Raw genomic sequence first — 12,486 nt, 5'->3', positions numbered from 1 at the left:
CACAACCTTGGCCAATCATTAAAATGAATCGCTTCCCAAGGACTTCATATCGTGTCATGAAGAATCAGACTAATAATTAATGATGTTTTATTTCCTCTATACAAAAATGTAACAGTATTTTAAAGTGACATAGGCGTCAACAAAATCTATATATATTCTATAGCATAAATTCTCAAAATGACCAACTTAACGTAACGTAAGTTATAGTAATCGACTAAAAATTTGAAAATGAATTTTTTTACAAAACGTCACGTTTTATAGGTGTCTGAACTTGGCCTACCTTAAAAAAAATGATTGTATGTGTGTGTGGTTGTATGTGTTTTGACCTGTTTGAAATATTCAAAAAACATTCTAACATTCAAACAACTGATAAGTAAACGTGCTGATGGTAGGTCCAGCCGTATCGGAGGTACGGGCAGAGAGTGCAAAAAATAGAAATAGAGTTTTTGAGAGAACGAATCCGATTCGAATAATTCAAAAAACATTCAATTCGTAATAATGGAGGGAAGTGGTGGTTAGTTTTCGGCAAAGACAGGTCCAGCCGTTTACGGAGCTAAATGTGAAAAAATGGTAGTTTTTGAGTGAATGAAGCATCCGATTTGGATGATTCAAAAAACTTTTATGTTTGTGTTGACAATTTGCTTATTTTTGTGATTTTTTTTTTGATTATCGTCATCGCCAAATTATAATATGTTATTATTTTTATTGATGAAGTATCGGATTTTATATCAGTATCTAAAAATTACTATTTCAAACTTTTTAAAATATTGAATGATATGCTGATTTATCACATCGGATATAGGCAAAACTATTTATTATAATATTGTAATATCATCTTCAATGGCTCTTTGGTCTTTCTTGCATATCATTCGATTTTTATTAAAAATACTTCATAGTCAATTCATAATTCAATTTTGGTTAAATTTTCTAAAATGATGATACTGGGATTTCACGGAAAATACCTAAATACCGGTATCGAAATTTTTTATCGGTATAGTATTTTTTTATTATTAATAAATCCAACTATAATAAAGTGAGTAATAAATGTTGTTTCATGATATTACCTCATTTTCATTGTTTGCAGTTTTAGCTGTGCTCAAATCCAAGCTGGGTGATGGTAAGGTTCATTTTTGGTTTTCGAAGTTTTGCTATCAAGTTTAGAACTAGACGTCTTACTTGTTTGAGGTTGTATTAACAGAGAACGCTTTTTCTTTAATTTACGTTGCTGCAAATAAACGATACAATATTAGGATGAAGATAATAATAAGAAACAGAAGTCGAAATAATAACACAGGTCCAGAAATAAAAGTTGTCTGGATTAGGTGTACGGCATATGTTTTCTAATGTATTTTTTTTAGCGCTGAACACGAATCTAAAATCAAATTTTCGGGTCAAATATCAAATAAACGACAACATCTACGATCTAGAAATTTCTTTGCATGATAATTACAATCTTATAATTTCTGTCGTTTCTTGGGTCTTAATCGCCGCATGCACACACAAATGCTTTTTCCAAATTTGGTCCCATTAGATTCAGAATGACTTGAAACGTCGAGAAAACATAAAATCATGAAATCGAATTTTTTCGCTTAAACAATAAGCTTCTCTTTCGGGAAGTGGTTCATTGTTAAACAAATACAAAAAACGACTTCATCAATCTCAACACCAAACTATTAGCCACTTCAAACTAATGTGTAACAAAATAGTTTACAGCTTTTGTAATAGGTTCAACTGCTTTCGTAAAAAATATAAAATAAAGTTTTAACAAAAAAGACAACCTAGCTGCCTTTCTGTTTCTATATATTCTATCAAATTAACTTTAGATATAGAAGATAGAATTATAAAATCGGATTTATAGGGCAACTTACAAAAACATGATCCAAAATTAGCACAAAAACTATTATAAAACTAAACATGAAATATTAGTAAATACTGTAAAAACCCTTACAGAGGTACAAGATGTAGCATCATCTGGTGCGCTTCTTTTTCCATGCTGCGATTTAGTGTTCTTGATAGAAGTTTCAGTTTCAGACTTAAGAAACAAGTCGGCGAATCTATTGTAAAACAATAATAAGAAATATTGATAAAAATTCTGTTCTAATATTACGACTAACACGCGCAAAATCAGTAAACATATTTAATTTTCCATTACCTGCCAACACGAATTGCAGTTGGCCCTTGGCTTGACGCGTCATCACAGCTCTGTTCCATATCAAACTCGAAATCGCCCATCTCAGTAATTGTTTCATTATTGCTACTCAGACCACTCTTCAGTTCATCATTATCCACATAAACCATAGTCTTTTTGCAATTGACTGGGCTTGCACAATTCATTTGCTGCTCTTCCTGCTGCTGAATTTGCGCCAAGATTTCGTCATCATCCGGGTATGGAAATGTGGTTTGGGTGTTCTGGTCGGTTTGTGAACCGAGTGTGTGAATGCTCTGATTATTGGTGAGTTGTAGTTGATGTTGAAGAGCTTGCATTAACATGATAGATTGTTTCGAGTGAGCGTTCCTGGAAATTGGAATCATGCTAGGATTCAAATTCATTGCAGAGCGTTTTGCCACCAAATTCTGGCAGAGGGAAGCTTTGTCACTGTCTAGGACGTTCATACGCGATACCCGCGGCGTGTAGCCTGTTGGTCTTTGAACGTACCCCTGTGAATGAAAAGAAAGATTTTTTGATAATTTGACTATATTTTCTAAAATAATTTATGCTATTTTAAAGTTAGGATAGAGCAGTGCGCGAAGAGCCAATTTGAATTTTATTAATTATACTGTCTAAAAGCTCTGTACGGATAGGAGACATGGACTCTAAGAATGGCCGACAAGAACTAACTCGAGAGTTTTGAAATGTGGTGCTGGAGGCGAATGGAGAAGATAAAGTGTATAGACAAAATAACAAATGAAGAAGTGCTGAGAAGAGTGGGCGAAAAAGACTCTACTGATAACAATCTTGAGAAGAAAAGTAAACTGAATTGGACCCCCTCTGCAAAGAGAGTGGCACGACGTCGTCAAGGGTAAAATAGGAGGAATGAAAGGAATGGGAAGAAGAAGAATGCAGACGATTGACAACTTACGCGAGAAGAAAAAATACAGGGAACTAAAAGCCAAAGCACAGGATCAAGAAGCATGAAAGCAGAAGTTTAGAGAGAAAAATACGTGAAAAAAGGGGGGGGGGATAGTGCTAATCGTAATGATAAACGAAGAGTAAGGGAATCATTTATTTGTGGTGGCACTCACATCATGGACCTGCCTTTGGGCAGACTGCCATTTATTATTATTATTACTGTCTAAGTCAAATAAACTAGATCACAACGCACACCACTTGTTTATTATTTTTCTGAAAAATTGTCATCTGTCCGTTTTTGCCCTATAGGCGGGACAAAATAGGACAGCTGTGGGGGCAAACCGTTTCAGTGTTTTAATAATTTTAAATTAAAATTATTACGAATAACTACATTATTCAACCAACGTGAAACTCAAATTTCACATTTTTTACAAAGATCACACCGAATCCAACTTAGATGAGATGATTTATCGGAAATATTTGTCAACATAGTTGGTATAATCATTTAATTTATCTTTTATAAAATTGCTTTACTATCTTGTTTTACTTTTTTATTTACATTTTCTTATCGTTCACACCTCGCAGATTAGCAAATTTAAAGAAGAAGAAGCCGTTACCTACTGAAAAACATCTGTTGAATCTAACTCTGAAGATTTCTGAATCTAAAAGGTTTAATTCTAGATGATGATAAAGTGGGCGCTTTCAAAAAATTTGCACTTCACCATACCCACTATTTTATCCCTTCAATTCAAGTAATCTGATTACAATATGTATCAATCACAGACCTTATAATACAAAATACTATTATTAGGTCTATGACATTTATACAATATTAATCTAGAATAATGTCAAAATCCTATAAACTACGAGCAAGTTAAGAAAAATAGCATCTGCCTAAATAATATTTTTTTTGATATCCTCGAATTTTTAAAAAATAGTTAAATTTGGAATTTGAGGAGGAACGTAGTTCATACTAAAGAAGAGTTTATAAAAAGACTCTATAAAAAATTCAAGTAAATCGGATTAGTATAAGTTTAGAAATTGTGGGTATCGTATAGAAAAAAACAGTTTCGATAAACTTTTATAGAAGGAGAAGGAAACAGAAGAGGAATATCGTGCCTAAACAAATGTATCTTCAAAAAGAAATTAAATATTAAAAATCTTCTTGTACACATATTCTTGAATTGTTAAACTATGGAAACATCAAAAAAAGAAAATCTTTTTTTTTGAATTCTATACCAGAATACCGCCTTAAACCAAATTTGATATCGATTGAAAATTCTTTGAAACAGCAATTTGATGCTTTTCAATTACGAATGGTACTTCTCTGTATAACCTTTTCCAATTCATACCTCTTTGGGAACAGTCTTGTAAAAATAATGTCGGCTGTGTTTAGGTTCGGGTCTGGTTGCCAGCGGCATGCTGATGAACGGCGGTTTTCTGTCCCGGAACTTCGGTATATACCGTGGGGTCAGCACGGTCACATGTGGACGAGTTTTGCCACCAACCTGCTACAAATAAAATAAGTTGGAAGAGGCATTTTGCATAAACTTCCAGATACATGTAAATCAGTGATTTTCAAAGTGGACCCCCGTAGTTTATGACATCATACAGGGGGTCCACGACATCAAATAGAAAATACGGGATCAACAAAATGAAAATAGAGGTCCACGGTAATGGATCCCAATACACCACCACCATAGCGAACCATAGTAAACAAAAAAAATGCTCACAATTTGACCAAAGATCTGGATTACACTCAAAAACTCCTAATTTTCAATCTACGGAAGATAATTTTCTTCTATTTTTCTGATGATGGTTACGATCAATACTATGAAAGTAAACCATAATAACCAAAAAATTGATCACAATTTGACCAAAGATCTGAGTTGCACTTAAAAGCTCCAAAATTTCAATCTACTGAAAATTGAAGAAAATTCTTTTATTTTTTTCATGGTGGTTATGATCAATACTATCACCCCGTTCTGTTTTAACGTTGAATCCTGGGACACCTTATTGAGTTGGCTTATTTTTTTAATGCTCATAATATTACTCCACATTTTCGTAACTTCTTTATAACATTTCACTTACCGAAAGAGAGGTAGGTACGATTTTACGAGGTCTGTCGTAATGCTGATATTGGGGATGCTGATGATCCCCATATACTGCAGCCTCGTTACTATATTCCACGTTATGGGCCTGAGGCCCCGCGGCCTTCCTGATGATGAAAATTCGACTGCCATCCGTAGACTCGCTGGCGAGAGATTCAGTCGCAGGAGTAGACTGAAATAAAAAAAAATATTAAAAAAATTGTAATGATTATAAGGATAATATTTAAATTTAGGTCCTGTCAACCAAATCAACTAAATTTAATAAATATACCTGTAAGGGAATGATATGAGGTGGCAGGTTTGAACACGGATGATTGTGATTATGATATGGTGCATTATGATACATCAGCTGTTGTTCCTGTAATGTATGGTTGTGTTTGCGGGGTCTGAAAAAAATACTGTACATTAAAATATTATGCACACACATATATCTTTCTTTCTAATATATAAAATTTACATGTCACAATGTTAGTTACCGTACTTATCCGAAACGGCTTTACCGATTTGTACCAAATTTTATATGCGTATTCAGTAGGTCTGAGAATCGACTAACATCTATCTTTTATAAGTGGTCAAGGTTGTCTACCCTTAATATTTTTTTTAAACTTTTTTGACCATTTTTTCAATTTTTTGTTTTATAAATTGAAAAAGAAAAACATAAAGCCCTAAATTCTCCACTCCTACCACAAACCTCTATTTTGTAGTAGTCATATTAGTAATCAAATAATTAACTTCCCGTAGGGCAAAAAAATCGACTAGTGGGGTGCATGGCATCGTGCCTTAAGGCAAATTGTTGGAACTTTCCGTACCAAAAAATATTTTGAATATTTGTGCATGTGGCTTGTTTTATAATATTCATTCATGGAATCAAGATAATAATTTGATTTTGAACATCACCAATTAAATAAAAATTTTGCTGCAAATTAATCTTGATTCCATGATGAATAGGATTAAATTAGAGGTTAAGTGGTTTATAAATATTCTTATGTGTCATAATACTTGAGTTCACGACAGATGGCGCAAGAATTTACTTAATGATGTATGTTAATAACAAATATAAAAAACTTTCAATTGGCGTGCGCTCTATGTAAATGTTTATATTAAAAGCTAATACTATTAGAGAACCATTTTTTATTCATTTGGAAGCATTGGGACCAAAGAAATTCGAAAATGTATATATAAATTAGTGCTACTAAATAAAGAATTATATTACCTTCTGTACATATCAATCGGTTCATAGGATTCGTTCTTGTATTGGTGGTGAGACAACTGCAAAAATAAATATTATTTACTGATTGTAAGAATAAAATAAGTTTATTATTTATTTATAAGTATAAAACTATTAGCTAAAACTATTAATAAATTAACTTAAAGTTTCAAAAACTTTCAAAAAAGTTGTTTCAAAAACTGCAAAGTTGTTAATTAAATAATTAATTTAATATTGCTCATAATTTAAATAATAATTAAAACAAAATTGTTTATAATTAAAAAAAATAAGAACTACTAATTTATAACAAGTTTCAAAATTTAAGAAAAAAAAAATTAAATTTTTTTAATAAATTAAAAAATTATTACAGAGTACATAATTGTTCATAATTGAGAAAAAAATATCTATTGGGGCGCATGGCATCGTGCCCTTATAGTAAATGAATTAATGAAATAAACTCATTAAATTATTAATTTATTATTAATAGTTTAATAATAAATGAATAATTTAATCATTCGTTAATTAATTAATTAATTACTTAATTTATTATACTAACCCTGCCCGAGTCGGAGACAGATTCTGCGTAAGGTTCATAAAACATACTGTCGCTGTTGTTACTATAAGGTGTTAAAGAAGGTTTTGATGCTGGTGCAGGATATAACCCTTCTGTACAAAAATAAAAATTAATTAATAAAATATTTTAAATAATAAAACTGTTTTTTGTATCATATTAAAAAAACGTACCTCCTGGTTTTGATTTTCTTGTCTTTCCTAAGTGTACATTTCTCTTCATATTCTGTTGAGAGTAATAACATGGTTAGTTGTAAAGTAACATTTTACCTTAAGGCAAGTTGCAAAAACTTTGCAATACATATAAACAATCGACTTTATTAACATCAGTTGGAATTAGCTATTTAGATAAAATGTTCAACTGTACGTTTGGAAAATAAAAACGTCGCTTTCATTAAAAACGATTTTTAAATGATATTACGTCACTCAATAAGCCCGTAGGATTACCCATAGACGATGTAGGTACGTAATCATCCAAATGATGTGTCGGAAGCAAGAAGATATTATATATGTCAAAATTTCATGACAATCCGACGATTAGTTCACAAGTTACAGAGGTTCAAGTGACGCTACTTCAATCCTATGAATCATGAATCCAAAGCAATTTCGTGAGTTGATTTATTATTGCTTTTTGATGGGTAAAAATACCATTGCTGCCAAAGTATCGCTTGATGAGCGTTATCTGGACTGTGCCAAATCGAGACAAATGGCGGAGAAGTGGTTTGCTGATATTAATCATGGCCACTGACGATGCTGAACGCTCTGGAAGGCCAATTGTGGTGGGAAATATAAAAAAGGCCACTGAAGCGTTTTGGAAAACCAAAAAGTAAAATTCTCTGAGATAGCTGACACCCTAAAGATTTCGACAGAACGTGTTGGACATATCGTTCATGAATATTCGAATAGGAATAACCTCTGTGCTAAAGAGGTGCCGCGCCAACTCACATTAGACCAAAAGCATAACGAGTTGATGGTTTGTAAGAGTATTTGGAGCTGTTTAATCAAAATAAAATTAATTTTTGGCATCAGTATGTCATCATGGTTATCACCTGGCTTAACCACTATGCTCAGGAGTCGAATAGACAGTCAGCTGAGTAGACTAGACACGACGACAAGAAAAATGCAAACAAACAGCTGGCAAGGTTATGGCGTCAGTTTTTTGAGATTCGCAAGTAATCATTTTCATCAACTATCTTGAGAAAGGCCGGACCATCAACAGTGACTATTGTACAACGTTATTGGAACATTTGTAGATCAAAATCGGGAAAAACAGCCCCATTTGAAAAAGAAAACAGTGCTGCTTCATCAGGACAATGCAACATGTCACAAATCCGTGAAAATAGTGGCAAAAAATATGAATTGTGCTCCGAATTGCTTTCCCTACTCACTATATTCTCTAGATCTGATCCCCAGCGACCATATTGTGACGAGTAGGAAGGGTAGAAGCTCCTTTCTAGGGTATTGCAATGATTGCGACTTATTATATTTTAGCATTGCGCTCCCCATTACAAAATGGTTACTCCAACTCCTTAACCCGACTTCTAGGAACACCCTGTAATTACCTGTGGAAACCGATATAGCTAACAGCACGAATGAAACAGAATGTACTTACTATCTTATTTAATATGCCTAAGGATTACAGATGTGAGGGCTTGACTGTATCTCGGTACAGTCATGTCCTATGTCTAAACTTTAATGTACTACATCTTTAATGATGAGCTAATTAACAAACGGACGGAGTGACGGACTAACAGTCCAACATTCAAAATTATGGCTTAAAACGTGGACAAAAAAATTTACACTTTTCTGCTAATTTTAAAGAAACGGCTTGGCCTATCGTCGTACAAAACCAACGATAGTCCTTATCGAGATACATCAAGCTTTAAAATTTTTGAAATCGGTCCAGCCGTTTTTGAATAAACGTCGACGAAAGGCCAAAAATCGGCTCACATACACACCCATGCATCTTCCAAATTTGGTTCCATTCGAGAAAACATATCAACAGCAAATCGGATTTTTTTGCGAAAATATAAACTTCTCATTCGAGAAGTTAATAAATTTTATATATTTGTTTAAAAATTGTATAATTGATTTCATTAAGTCGCTTTAATACTTATTTCAAAACTCAAATTCAAACGTCAAAATTATGAATTTATAAATTTTCATATATTTTTTTAAAAATCATTAAATCATGCTAAATCAGTAAATATCATTTACAATTCGAAATGAGTTTTGAAAAATTATCGTCATGTCAACTAAAAGTATCAAAGAATTTATAAAAAATATTTACTCACTTTTTACATAGATTCAGTCGCATATCCGTTTTTAATTCCACAAAAAAAGTATATAAAACACCTTACACGTACAAAAAATTAGTTAGAAAAACTCATTTACAAAAAATCTTATTACAAAAAACCGTTACGTTCACGACATAAAGGTCAAAAAATCCTGTTATTCCGAAACAAAAACCGCCATTTTTGTATTTTTTTGAAAATATGTTTTGGAAATGTTATAAAGCTAAAACGATGTCATTTTGGAAAAATCTGTACGTTAAAATTTAGCATGTAGATTATTACAAAGTTTTGTTAACGCGAAATATTTTGATTTGTTCGGATTGTAAACTTGGTATAGTGCGTTTTGTTTTTTAAATGGTTGTGGATATGATTTTTCATTTATTTAAAGTGAACTCGATCGAATATTCTGAGTCACTCGATCAGAATATTTTTAATGTCAAAATAAAAATTAGTATATAGTATATAGTAGTATATAGTATATTAGATAACTAGTAAAAGGCATTTTTTAATATGATCTATAACGATATTAAAATCATTTTTTTGTCTCGGTTGGACATGTATAAAAGATTCTTTATAATGTTGTTATAGCTACTATTCCGCAGGTCGACGTAGTATACAGAACTGTGCAGGAGCGTCATTTTCAACACGTAATATATAATTGTACTATCATAAAAATTTGTGTTTCAAATTAATCAGTTGTTGATAATACGAAATAATTTTTGTGATTGCTAAATTGAGCAAATAGTTGTTTTGATTAATATAAAAAAATTACACCTGGGGTTAGTTGAAACAAAACCTTGGGGCTAGTTGTAAAATGCAAAAATTATATATAGATTCAATTGAAGAAGATTGGATGGAATGTATAGTTTGTTAGATATGGGCACATGTAAATTGTGTTACAGGATACACTATATCTATTATTATGATATTAATTGTAATTGATATATGATGAAAATTTGTCTTACATTTACCTTGATTTATGAAAAGACTTAGAAACAAGTCAATTTTCTTAAAAATAAATAAAGAATAAATTATCAGTGGTATTATTGTCATTATTACCTGCCCCGGTAGTTGTAACAAATAGTCCCAAACATGGAGAAAGTTGAAACACCGCATTTTTTTCTAGAAAATGATTAATTGTGAAATAATGAACTACAGTTGTGGAATTATTTTTACTTGATTTGGTATAGGAATAGTTAAAGCAACTATCTATCTTAATTTCGTGGATTTTCGTCTTTTAAACCGAATTTGAAGTCAAACGATTCCTAACGACTTGAAATATCTAGCAACATAAAATTGAAACATACAAACTACAACAAATAAATAAATAATATAATAATGCTATACTAAAGTAAAGTTACCTATTGTCACTAAATTATATATATTGCCTCTTAACAGCTCACGCCACGGAGGCGAGCAAGAAATCAATCCCGTTGGTTCCTAAACCAGGGATTCAGAGACAGCAGCAGCAGCAGCAGCAGCAATCCCAGCCGACAGCAGCGTCCCGGTCGCAGCCGCAGCCTCAGCAGCAAAAGTTGGAAGCGCTCTCGATTAGCACGGCGGTGCTGAATCAGCACCAAGGAGAAGCTTCCGGAGTCTATTTGAGCGTCGTCAGCGATGTAAGTTGACTGTTGGCAAATAAGGCAAACCTGTAAGAAGTACCGATTAGAGGTATTCGTTAGGCGTAATAGAGAATAATGAAATACGCACCTTTTGGTATTATGTAGGAGAGATACGGTCAAAATGGCATATATGGATTAAATGATAGTGTCCTTATTTTAACATTGACTAGTTTTAGTACCGTTTTCGCGACTGCATTGTGTGGCGAAAGGCATAATCACATTATTGTCAGATGTTGAGCGTCATTGTCACAGTATTTTCGCAGTGATCAGTTCAAACATATATCGAGTCTTCAAAAGTTGACTTTAATGCTGGTTTTATTATATTTTTGGGAGACTTATGCCAGTACCCATTGATTTGGATGGATTTTGATCAATTTTATTGCAATTATCAGGAGTTTGATGGATCATTTTTGTTCATTTTTGGACAAAACGACATACGTAGACAATGGACAAAATGACAATGTACTATTTCGAAAAAAACTGCAGGGGATTTTATTCGAAGGCCAAAAAAAATGAAACCTGTCAAAAGTGTTTGGTTCTACTACTATATCTCCTTCTAAAAACTCCATCGAAAAGCAGATCAAAAGATCTACTAGTAAGAGGAAGAAGAGACTTGCAACAGTTGCAAAAACCTCATTATTGTTGTTAGTCCAGTTATCAAAGGTGATTGGTTCTAATGCTATAGCTCCTTCTAAAAACACCATCAAAAAACAGACCAAAAGATTTACCAGTAAAAAGAAGAAACTTGCAATAATTGCAAAAACCTCTTTTCTGTTGTTAGTCCAGTTGTCAAAGGTGATTGGTTGTACCACTATAGCTCCTTCTAAAAACTCCATCGAAAAACAGACCAAAAAATCTACCAGTAAAATGAAGAGACTTGCAATATTTGCAAAAACCTCTTTTCTGTTGTTAGCCCAGTTGTCAAAGGTGATGGCTCTACTACTGTAGCTCCTTCTAAAAACTCCATCGAAAAACAGACCAAAAGATTTGCCAGTAAAAGAAAGAAACTTGCAATAATTGCAAAAACCTCTTTTCTGTCATTAGCCCAGATGTCAAAGATGATTGGTTGTACCACTATAGTTGCTTCTAAAAACTCCATAAAAAAAACAGACCAAAAGATCTACCAGTAAAAGGGAGAGACTTGCAATAATAGCAAAAACCTCTTTTCTGTCGTTAGCACAGTTGTCAAAGACGATTGGTTGTATCACTATAGCTCCTTCTAAAAACTCCATCGAAAAACAGACCAAAAGATCTACCAGTAAAAGAGAGAGACTTGCAATAATTACAAAAACCTCATTACTGTTAGCCCAGTTACAATGTCCCTTTTGGGCTCATGCGTCATCTGCCGATGTCTCAAAAAAGATCAAACGATTTATTTGTGAACTGCCTTCTTAAAAATAAGTAGCTCTGTATGTCCTTACCTTATATGCAATTTTGTCCATATTATATGGACAAAATGGTTTTTGTAATTACCATTTTGTTTTAATAAATATATTATTATAGTTCCTACTTAATTAAAAGGCTAGCTCACTAGTAGTCAATGAACCAAAGATGAGTAAAACCCATTGAGATTCATTAAAATGTTTTTCCATCCAGATTATTGGTGGCACAT

Source organism: Ctenocephalides felis, unplaced genomic scaffold, assembly GCF_003426905.1.
Source record: "Ctenocephalides felis isolate EL2017-DRISC unplaced genomic scaffold, ASM342690v1 CF-g0.4_SCAFFOLD_01886, whole genome shotgun sequence".
In the NCBI taxonomy this organism is placed as follows: domain Eukaryota; kingdom Metazoa; phylum Arthropoda; class Insecta; order Siphonaptera; family Pulicidae; genus Ctenocephalides; species Ctenocephalides felis.
The sequence above is the reverse complement of the archived record's forward strand: the minus strand, read 5'-3'. Positions refer to the sequence as shown.